Below are 11,827 nucleotides of genomic sequence, written 5' to 3'. Positions count from 1 at the left end.
AAGAGGAGGAGGAAAGAAGAGGAAGAGGAAAAGAAAAAGGAAGAAGAAGAGGAAGAGGAAGAGGAGGGGGAGAAGAAACAGAATATTCATATAGTGGTATGCCATTCAACTTTAATAAAAGGAAATATGACCACTTGACAACTCCATGTATGAACCTGAAGAGCATTATCTTAAATAAAACAAGACACTTGGATGATATTTCAAAGACAGTTCAACTCAGAACCAGAGAATGGAGATAGATATAGACCTCAGTGATAGAGAACTTTAAATTTATTAAATGTATTTTATGAGTGTTTTGCCTGAATGTATATATGTACACTCCATGCATGGAGCATCCTTGGAGGATAGAAAAGGGTATCAGATCTCCCGAAACTAGAGTTACAGATGGTTGTAAGTCTCTCTGCAGATCTCCTGAAACTAGAGTTACAGATGGTTGTAAGTCTCTCTTCAGATCTCCTGAAACTAGAGTTACAGATGGTTGTAAGTCTCTCTGCAGGTGCTAGGCAACAAACCTAGGCCACCTGGAAGAGTAGCAAGTGCTTGTAACCATTGAGCCTTGTCTCCAGACTCTAGAGTTCTTTTCTAACAGACATGAAATCCTGAGCTCAGTCCCAGTACAAAAAACATCAGAAAATTCCATGGTGAATCAGTGGTTGCCAGAGACTGAATGAGGGTGGGAGTCAGACATTTGTCAAATGGCACAAGGTCTTATTATGTACCATTTAGAAGGGAGTTGGGAATCTAGCTCAATCTCTGGCATGTTTGCTAGCAATCTCCCACCCCACCCACCCTGGGCTCAGTCTCCAACAATGAATCAACTGGGTCTGGTGGTGTGATGGTTTGTATATTCTTGGACCAGGGAGTGGCACCATTTGGAGGTGTGGCCTTGTTGGAATAGGTGTGACCTGGTTGGAGTAGGCGTGTCACTGTGGGTGTGGGCTTAAGACTCTCACCCCAGTTGCCTGGAAGTCAGTCTTCCGCTAGCAGCCTTTGGATGAAGATGTAGAACTCTCTGCTCTGCCTGTGCCATGCCTGCCTGGATACTGCCATGCTCCCACCTTGATGATAATGGGCTGAACCTCTGAACCTGTAAGCCAGCCCCAATTAAATGTTGTTTTTATAAGACTTGCCTTGGTCATGGTGTCTGTTCACAGCAGTAAAACCCTAACTAAGACAGGCAGATAGAATTTCAAAGTCATTCTCAGCTACACACCTAGTTTGAGACCAACTTGAGATAGACTGTGTTCTCAAAGAGTGGTGAGTGAAGCCTGGAGAAATTAACTCAGTGGGCAGGAGCACTTTCTGTGCAAATGTGACCACTTGTGTTTAAGTCCATTGCACCCACATAAAAAACTGGGAATGGCTGTGTGTGTAGACCTGTAACCCCATCCTTAGGGTTGGTGGACACAGGAGAATTATTGTGATTTTCTGGCTACCAGTCAAGCACCATGTTCAAGGGAATAAGATAGAACAAGACATCTGTTGTTCTCCTCTGGCCTCCAAGTGTACGTACATGAACACCGCCGTCTTCCCCAAGTATTTAAGTCTAAGGGGAAACTTTTGGAGGCTGTGGTGGTTTGATTGAAAAAATTCCCTTTAGGCTCAGATGTCTGAATGATCATTTCCCAGTTGGTGGTGGATGGGTTTAGGATGTGTAGCCTTATTGGAGGAAGTATATAACTGGGATAGGCTTTGGTGTCTCAAGGCCACATGCAGTTCCAAGTTCTTTCTCTCTGCTTTATGCTTGCAGGTCAAGATGTGAGCTCTCAGGCTATTGCTCCAGTCACCATGTGTGCTGGTTGTCATGCTTTCCCACCTTAATGGTGATAAACTCTTTACCTCCTAAAACCACATACCCAAATAAACCCTTGTTTATTTGGTTGCCTTGGTCATGGTGTTTTATCACAGTAGGGAGAGAGGAGGAGGAGAAGGAGGAGGAAGAAGAGGAAGAGATCGAGGGGGAGGGCTGGTCTGGCTTAAAGCCCAACCTCCCACCCCACCCNCCCACCCACACCTTCCACTGTTATACATTTCCTCTAACAAGGCCACACCTAATCTTTCTAATTCTTTCCAAGAGTTCCACTCCCTGGTGACTAAGCATTCAAATACATAAATCTATGGGGGCTATTCTTTGTAAAAACACAAGCTTGAATATTAGGTATACCCACCAATGTACTTTAAAACTCTATTGATTTATTACTTTCTTTGCTCTCTTCATATCAAAATGTCATGAAATTGTTACTTTGTTGAAACATGGTATCTAGAGAAACCCAAATTTTTTATTTCCTTGGTCACTTATATTGGTCTTTTAAATAAACCATCTCCCTTTTCCTTTGAGGTGAGAGCTGTATTTTTGTGTTAACAGTGTTCCTAGTCTTTAAGTCTATGTGAAGAAAGGTAGATCTATTTGAGAGATGGATGGTATGTTGCTCTACTTTGCACTAGGTCAATAGAATAGAAATAGCACACAAATTCTTCCATCTGCAGAGATCCTTGGATAAATATTAAGAATACACAGGCTAGCAAGGACCATCTATGTGGCTGTCCAGGGGTTAAAATAGCTCACCCCCTTATCTGTATTGTAAAGAACATAAATGATGGACAAATTTACTAGTTTGTTGAATTTATGTCTGAACCACAAAGATTGTTCAATATGTTTTGTTATTCTTACAGAAATTTAAATTTAAATAAATTATTTGTTCACGTAAAAATGTTTTCAAGCTGGGGTAAGGGGTGGGAAGCTGGGGTGGGGTAGTGGTGACAGTGACAGCAGGAAGCTTTTAAGCCCAGCATTCAGGAGGCAAAGGAAGGCAGATCTCTGAGTTTAAGGCCAGCCTAGTTTGCAGAGTGAGTTCCAGGACAGCCAGGGAAACCCTGCCTCCAAAAAAACAAAAACAACAACAACAACAACAACAGAGACGTCTTCAAAAGACTATATTATAGTAATTCTAATTATTTCCATTTTTTTTCAAGAGAGGAAATTATGTTGAATATTTAGTTTCCACTTCAATGAACATTTTCTGAGAAAATTCTGTTGTAAGAATTCTTGCTTGATAATCCATGATATAGGTGAAACTGCATAAAATACATTACTGGGTATGCTGGCTAGTTTTATGTCAACCTGACACAAGTTACAGGCATCTGAGATGAGGGAGCCTCAATTGAGAAAATCTCTGTAAGACTGGGCTGTGGGTAATTCTATACGTTGGGGTCTGGGAATCACCACACAAACCACTCAGACACTAATCTCAGTTAAACAGGCTGGTTTATTGCATTCATACCCTGCTGGAGATTGGACTTAGTGAATTCCCAAGTTACATGGGAATTTGAATGTCTGCAGGTCCCTGCATCCACTTGTTTTTGATTAGGAAATAAAGTTGCCAGTGACCAATGGCTGGGCAGAGAGACAGAGGCAGGACTTTTAGGATTCCTGGGCAAGAACACAGGTGAGGGAAGAAGAGTCCATTATGAGAGGTGTGTAGGGCAGACGATGCTGTGAAGGAACAGGAAAGTGTAAGTGCAAAGGGAAAACTGCCCCATGGGAGGACTGCCCAGAAGGAAGCAGAGCAGCAAAGATAAAATACAGATTTAGAAATGTTAACTCAGGAATACTGGAGGGGAGTGTGTGCTAGCCTCGGGGATGTTTGGAAGTGCCCAGCAATTGAGCTAGTTGAGGTATATTAAAACATAAAGGTTGCATGTGAATGTCTTTCATTCGTGAATCCAGAGCTCTTGGGTGGGCACAGAGCCATGCATGCACACATGCATAGAATGGACTTTAAATATTTATTTCTTTAATTCCCCAAGACTGATCCACTAGGGATGCAGTCCATGACTTGGGAGCTGAACTGTGTCTAGGAGCCAGAATCCTATAGAATTTTTAAGCCTGAAATCTACAAGCCTTTGTGCCAAGTTATTCCACCAATAAGGATTTAGGGACTGGGAACTTACTTAGGAACAAGTCTTTGTTGTACACTTAATCTGTTCTCATTGGATGGGGTATTTAACTGTGGCGGGGGACTTGCCGTGTCTTTCAGTCATGTTTTAACTTGTCAACCAAGATGGAACTTGTCTAACTTTCATGTCTTAACTTGCCAACCAGAATGTGCGTGTCTCTTTTTGTCAAGTAGGATGTCAATTTCCAAGGAGGTCCTGGGAATTTAAACTTTATTTGACCCCTACTCAAAATGGAACTTTTACTGCAAAGGACTTCTTACATCAGTGCAGGTGTCTCTCTTATTTTGGGGTCCATTCCAGGGGCAGATTATAAAATCAAAAAACATAAAAGCTCATACACAGCTGCAGGAAGTGCCGCTGGGCAGTTGGTTAGTGTCCAAGCTTATTGTAGCTAACTATACAAAGATGTTCTAACTCACCTCTACTGTGATTGGTTTCCAAGAACACCAAAGCACAGAACATAACAGAACATACAATAAATCTGGGTATGGGAAAGTTTCCTAGTAACAACACATGAGAAAGTTTCCTTGTAGTAGCAGAGTAGTAACAGAACAAAATGGCTGGCTAGACAGGCAACAGTTCCCTAGGCCTTAACACTACTGGGCATTTTCTTAGTGAATAATGTAAGATGGCCTCACCCTTTGTGGATGGGGCTATGCCTGGGCTTGTGGTCCTGGATTTTATAAGAAAAGAGGCTGAGCAAGAAGTGGGGAGCAGGATGCTAAGCAGCACCCATCTATGGCTTCTCCATCAGCTCCTGTCTCCAGATTCCTGCCCTTCTTGAGTTTCTTCTCTCATTGCTTTTAATGATAGATTGTTATATGAAACTGTGAGTGAAAAAACAAAAAACAAAAAAACTCCTCTCCTCCCCAGGTTGATTTTGGTCATGGTGTTTTTATCACAGCAATAGGAACCCTAACTAGGACACTGGGGAAAGCCTGGATGTAGCCATCATCAGGCTTTGGAAATGTGGGAAGACCTATGCTAAACTATGTTGTTTGGTCACCTTGCCTTTCAGATATAATATGTGCATCAATATCTGTAGGCAGGATTTCAGTTATACTGATTGTATTAGGACAGCTTGGGGTCATATGGGGTGGGGGATACCTTTAATTCAGGCAAAAATGAATTTGCCTGCTTACAGTATAAATGTCTGAGAGTTTGGAGGGTATACTTTCTCAAAGAATGCTGGGTTGGCCTGCTATTGCAAGCTGAAATCACTTCAATGAGTACATCTTCAGGAAGGCCCCTTTGGCTTGTCCTTCCATATGTGCAATGAGCCTTAAAGAGTCCTTGGCAGGAATGGGGGTGGGCATGTGATGCAGCTCAGTTGATTGAGTGCTTGCCTATCTTACACGGGGCTTTGGGTTTGGTGTCCCATACCTTATAAACCAGGTGTGGGGGTGTGCAGCTGTAATTACTAGCTTTATTGAAGCAATTTTTAGTTTGATGAAGTTTAAAGAAGTTTGTTATATTGAATCTCACAGCAAGTCCTATAAAAAAGAGGAATGAGGGGCAAGCCAGGCCAGTGAAGACCAGGGTGGTAAGCCAAAGACTCCAGTCAAAAACGTTGTGATACTGTTATAGAAATAATATATAATGCCTCCCCTATGAGAAATCACTCTGCACACTTAGAGATTAATGAAAGTTAGTGCCCAAAGAAGAGCTGGCCTTGAAAAAAAAAAAAAACGGTTTACTAAATTGTATACTCCTTGACCTGATTCATTTCATGTACACTGCCATCTTTAGATCTATTTTAGGTCCTACACCCCAAGTTAACCCTTTGAACATGTAAACAGCCAGGAGACTACAAGTCTGGTCACTTGGGCAGATGGTAGATTTATACACCAAAATCTTGCCATAATTATTCTTATTATTAAATAATAATAATAATTTCTTACACAGTGTGTGTTTTTTTAATAACATAATTGTTACCCTTGGTCACCTTGCCCACCTGGCCGAATTATGGTTTTATTGATAAGAGCATGGGGACTTAATGGCAGACCCCTGAGCTGCCCCCTTTGAACTGCCCCTTAGAGGCCTGTTCTTTGATATGGGGATGGGTCTAATGGCCAGTTGTAAATCAGGGTTATTTCCTTTCTTATGGGAATGGAGCCTCTTTGCATCACTTGATGAATAAACATTAGCAGAAACTTTCTCAGCATCAGTATGGTAGAGATTTCTTTGTCACAGTCTCTAAGAAGTCTGGTTAGGACACTTCTTAACTTACAGTCACACTGGAGGCAGTGCTCCTTAGCTAAATTCCACTTTGTATAACTTAATGTTCTCTAAGCAAGCTTGCTGGTAAATCTTTTATAGTGCCAATTCTACTGCTTCAAGCTTTTCTTCCATCAGTACCAAACTTATTCGACTCATGCTCCTATTGTCTTTCTTCAAGATTATCCCTAACCTTTTGTAAGGTCTCTTTGATAACTCCTGATTTGTTAGCATGAATGCAGCAAACTTACCTACCATCACACAAAGTTTTCTCTGGAAAATGAAAACTAAGCAAGGACTATTTCTGCCAGAGACTCTACCTAGGAATGGAGGGAACTGATAGAGAATGGAAGATGTCTGATGTTTGTATCTACCTGCTGACTCATCTATTTTAGGCCCTCTTTCCCTCTGGTTAGGGTTGTAGTACTTATTAAGGCAGTGGTCCCTGCTACCCCATCCCTACCAGGTAGAGGAGTAGGGCAGCCCAAAGGGAAATAAAAGATGGGCCCCTTCTGGTCCCAAATATGCATACACTTGGGGAAGAACATGTACAACCACACAAAAAAACTAGATTATTATACAGATGTTCTGAGGCCATACATCAGATGAAACCAGTAGTGGAGGCAAACCAAGTTCCCTGGGAGTGAACTAAGGTTCTTCTGATCAAAGAACAATAAGTTGTGCCCTTCCCCCACCCCAGTCTTGAGCAGGCTAAAAAGATCTTAAGTATTTGCCACAGTCTTCTGCTGATCCAGGTGGAGTCTTCCCAGCCTGCAATTTCCTATAGGAACAGACTGCCTGCTGAGCTTGCTTTGCAACATAATCCAGCTGAAACAGAGGATAGGTCTGTGGGCTCTCCCTATATAAATACAGTGCTAAATACTAAACTTTGAGCCTTGATCAGAAGCCTTTGTCTTGGATTCATCCTTTTCTCACCCCACCCCCGACCCCAGTCCTTTTCCCATTTCCAGCCTCCCTTTCAGGTACCCAGTTCATTCATGGCTGCTGGACAGCTACAATAAGTCTAGCATTTCAAGAAGAAGGGGAATTAGCAAGGGAGAAATTTGCAGTGATAAGGCATGGAATATTTCCAGTCACAACTCCCAACAAAATAGTGGTTTCAGAAAGTGAACAGACAAGCCAGTTGGTGGCCATACTTATCAGAATCTCTGCTCCCAACCTGATGCAATAAGAAGAGACCTTAAAATAGATCCAGAAATCTTGAGCCAGTTCAGGCCAGATATAATTTAGGAGGTGGTGCATTCCTTGGAGCCTAGCAAAAAAACTTCAGGTGTTTCAGGGGTCCCCATAAGGGTAGAGTTAATTATCACAACTCCAAGTGTTGATGAATGTAGACCTGCAGTTTCAGGGGCTTTGGGCTGTTTTTGAGTCTGGGGAGGGGAAAAGAAAAATAAAGGTTTATTCAATGGGGATTTCCAGCCAATAGTATATTGTGGGGTATGGTATTGTCTGCTGTGGCTAGTAAACAAGGCCCCTCGGTTATGCCCAGTTGTATATAATTCTATTCCCAGGTGGAGCCAATGACCCAACCATAATATAGGGGGCTGTTTACCTGTAGGCATATACAGTTACTAGTGTTTGAACAATTCCTAATAGGTCTCCTACTTACAGACAGGAAGGCAGAATCAGTAGGCGCCCCTGAATATGTAACAATGTCTATGCATATCCATTTTGGACAGAAGAACTCTCCCTCATTGAGCACACTGAGATCTTTCATCTTGGGTGTCCCAACATTTTCTATTTCCTGAGTCTAGAGAAAGTTTAATTCAGCAACATGGCTCCTCTGGCACCCCTTTAATCCCAAATAACAAATAAAGTTAGGTTATAGAAGGAAGCAGTTAAGTTTGAAAGTGATATCTAACTGAGGGGCAGACAACGTGATGAATCAGAGAAAGATTTGACAGAATGAGTCAGCGATAGGACATGCCCAACTTTCAGGTGAATACCAGAGGAAGAGAAGCTATTTAAGAGCAGTCAGAATTGGAGTCAGAGTCAGAGTCAGTCGTATCAATGAGTGCAGTTTAGTTTAGTTTAGTTGGATTGAATCAGGGAAGTGGAGTTGACTCCATGTAGTTTGTGGAGCAGGGGCTGTTGAAGCCAGAGACTAAGAAGGAACCAGAAAATCAGAACAAATTGCCAGAGTTTGTTTGAAGCCAAGCATCACAATTCAGTGAGAAGCTGAGAGAAGCTAGATTGAATTAGTTCACTTAGAGAGGAGTTTGAGTCAGAACAGCTGAGTTGAACCAGCCAGGCAGATATCAGAAAGAACCAGAAAGGGTGAGCTTATTCAGCAGTAAGCCTCTGAGATGACAATTACATCTGGTGAATAAAAGCTACTTTTACACCTGAGACATAGGTAAAAGTCTATTTAAAAAAAAAAAAAGTTCTAGCAATCATATGGGATATTAGAGGGCACTACATCAAAGCCCATGAGAAAACAACTTCTAGCCATGAGTGTGGGAAGGTTTAAGAGTTTCATAAAATTGCCCAGAGAGCCCCGAGAGCGCTGCCACCAGCCTAGTCACCATCACACCCGGGAGGAGCCACAGCCGCCGCCATCGCTGCAGCCCGCTGCCCCTGCTGCCACCCTCAGCGCCGCCGCCACCAAGCCCAGCTCCACAGGCAGTGGCGCGGGTAGTGGCGGCCTGGGCGGCTTCACATCGGTGGTGCCCACCGGCAGGGACAAGGTCAACACAACGAAGGTTTTGGGAACAGTAAAATGGTTCAATGTAAGGAATGGATACGGTTTCATCAACAGGGATGACACCGAGGAAGACGTATTTGTACACCAGACTGCCATAAAAAAGAGTAACCCCAGGAAGTACCTTCTCAGTGTAGGCGATGGAGAGACTGTGGAGTTTGATGTTGTTGAAGGAGAAAAGGGTGCGGAGGCAGCAAATGTTACAAGCCCTGGTGGAGTTCCAGTTCAAGGCAGTAAATACGTAGCAGACCGTAACCATTATAGACGCTATCCACGTTGTAGGGGTCCTCCAAGCAATTACCAGCAAAATTACCAGAATAGTGAGAGTGGGGAAAAAGAACGAGGGATCGGAAAGCTCTCCTGAAGGCCAGGCCCAACAACGCAGGCCCTATTGCAAGCGAAGGTTCCCACCTTACTACATGAGGAGGCCCTATGCGTGTCTACCACAGTATTCCAACCCCCCTGTGCAAGGAGAAGTGATGGAGGGTGCTGACAACCAGGGTGCAGGAGAGCAAAGTAGACCAGTGAGACAGAATATGTATCAGGGTTACAGACCACGATTCTGAAGGGGCCCTCCTCGCCAAAGACAGCCTAGAGAGGATGGCAATGAAGAGGACAAAGAAAACCAAGGAAATGATACCCAAGGTCGGTATCACCACAACTTCAATTACCGATGCAGACACCCAAAGAACCCTAAACCACAAGATGGCAGAGACAAAAGCAGCCAGTCGATACACCAGCTGAGAATTCGTCCGCTCCTGAGGCTGAGCAGGGCGGGGCTGAGTAAATGCCTGGCTTACCATCTCTACCATCATCCGGTTTGGTCATCCAACAAGAAGAAATGAATATGAAATCCTAGCAATAAGAAATGAACAAAGATTGGAGCTGAAGACCTTAAGTGCTTGCTTTTTGCCCGCTGACCAGATAACATTAGAACTATCTGCATTATCTATGCAGTATGGGGTTTTTACCTAAAGATATCTCTTTTTGGTAATGACAAACGTGTTTTTTTGTTTTTTTTTTAAAGATTTATTTTATTATTATATGTAAGTGCACTGTAGCTTTCTTCAGACACACCAAAAGAGGGCGTCAGATCTCATTACAGATGGTTGTGAGCTACCATGTGGTTGCTGGGATTTGAACTCAGGAACTTCGGAAGGGCAGTCAGTGCTCTTAACCACTGAGCCATCTCTCCAGCCCAACAAACGTGTTTTTAAGGGGGGGGGGGGAAGCTGGTTTTTCTTAATACACCTTTAACGGTTTTTAAATTGTTTCCTATCTAGTCAAGTTGAGATTTTAAAGAACTTCGTTTTTAATTTGTAATAAAGTTTACAACTTGATTTTTTTTTTCAGAAAAAGTCAACAAACTGCAAGCACCTGTTAATAAAAGTCTTAAATAATAAAAAAAGAGTTTCATAAAATCAATTTTAAACTAGGCTTATTGGACCCTTCAGACCAGTTAGTTTATGTCATAACTTTCCTGGTGTGGAAGGAGGTTAGAGTAAAGAAATAAATGGGTGGTTTAGGTGCACTATATAGGTAAGTAGGAATCCTATTTTCATGAGAGTCTTAGCTTGAGGGGATATGGATAATAGTATACGGTCCTTCCAAGCAAAACTCAGTTGTTCTTTATGGACTTTCTTGATGTGCACTTGGTCCCTCATTGGAACAAATAATAGGGCACCAAAGATGTAACCATGGGGCATCTGAAACCTTAGTATGAACTGCAGTCTGAACCTGTTGGAGAGATTGGAAAAGAAATCAATTAGTAATCTCAATAATGGGTTTCTTAAAAAGGGTAGCAAGGGGGATAGCATACCAAACATATTTTTAGGGGGTTAATTCTACCTTGTAAGGGTGCATCTTGCCCAAAGGAGAGCCAGTTTCTAAATTAAAGTTAGAGAGGAAGGGTAGACTTCCTCTGGTTTATGCATTCAACCTCCCAGAACTCTGAGGTTAGTAAGGAGAGTGGAGCTTCCAGGCCAGGTTTAATGCCTAACTGAGCATCTGAGCTCTGGATGAGGTAAAGTCAAGTCCATTATCTGACCAAATTGATAGGGCAGTCTGAACCTAAGAATAGTCTCATATAAAGGAGTCTTGACCATTGTCAGAGTGCTCTCTTTCTCTCTCTCCCTCCCTCTGTGTGTGTGTGTAACAAACACTCCCATCTGGAGAAGGTGCCCATCCATCAACAACAACAGGTATTTATTTATGCTATTTATATCTGGTGTGAGAAGGCTTCGTCTTGGTGAAGTCAACTCCCCATCTCTTATCAGGGGCTAGTCCCTTCAGGTGAATTTTCCTTTTGTTCTTTGTTTGGGTTTACCCAGGTACAGGAAAGACATTGAGATGCAGCTTGGGCAGCCATCTGTCAGGGCTGCAAAATCTGGTTACCTGGAAGTAACTGTAGGCCAGTATGGTAAGTGCCCAGATAAGTGGTATAATTAATGCAAAATGATTCTTATGTCTGACAAGATTCACTATCTGGCTGGATCCTGTTTTGTGCCTTGGAAGCAGGCCTTTTCCTCTTCTTCTTGGAGACAGGTTGGTTGAGGAGGGAGCTGTGGGACAAGAAAGGTGATGGGCAAGATAGAAGCTCTGTGGGAATCTCAGCTGCTTGACAGATGTTTGATATCCCCTCCAATTCTTTGGCTTCAGGTGTGTTGGCCCTTTGATGTCCCTTATAATGGTTAAGAACTTAGGGAGCCAGACAACTTCAAGGAGAGCTAAAGTTTCTTCTTTGTTTTTAATAGTCTTCCCTTCATCAGCTAAAAAGGGCTCTTTCTTTGTAAATCATGACATGAATAAGAAGGGTCACATAAGCATACCTGGTGTACTGGCTATTTTTGTGTCAACTTGACACAGCTGGAGTTATCACAGAGAAAGGAGCTTCAGTTGAGGAAATGCCTCCATGAGATCCAACTGTAAGGC

General features: G+C 42.7%; 1 pseudogene; it reads left to right on the top strand.

The window, feature by feature from the left end:
* The first annotated feature begins 8,645 nt into the window (after positions 1-8,645).
* Positions 8,646-9,683, top strand: LOC110296558 (annotated as a pseudogene).
* Positions 9,684-11,827: the final 2,144 nt, after the last annotated feature.

The sequence above is a fragment of the Mus caroli genome, chromosome 6 (genome assembly GCF_900094665.2).
Source record: "Mus caroli chromosome 6, CAROLI_EIJ_v1.1, whole genome shotgun sequence".
Taxonomy (NCBI): Eukaryota; Metazoa; Chordata; class Mammalia; order Rodentia; family Muridae; genus Mus; species Mus caroli.
This window is presented reverse-complemented; position numbering and strand designations above follow the sequence as displayed.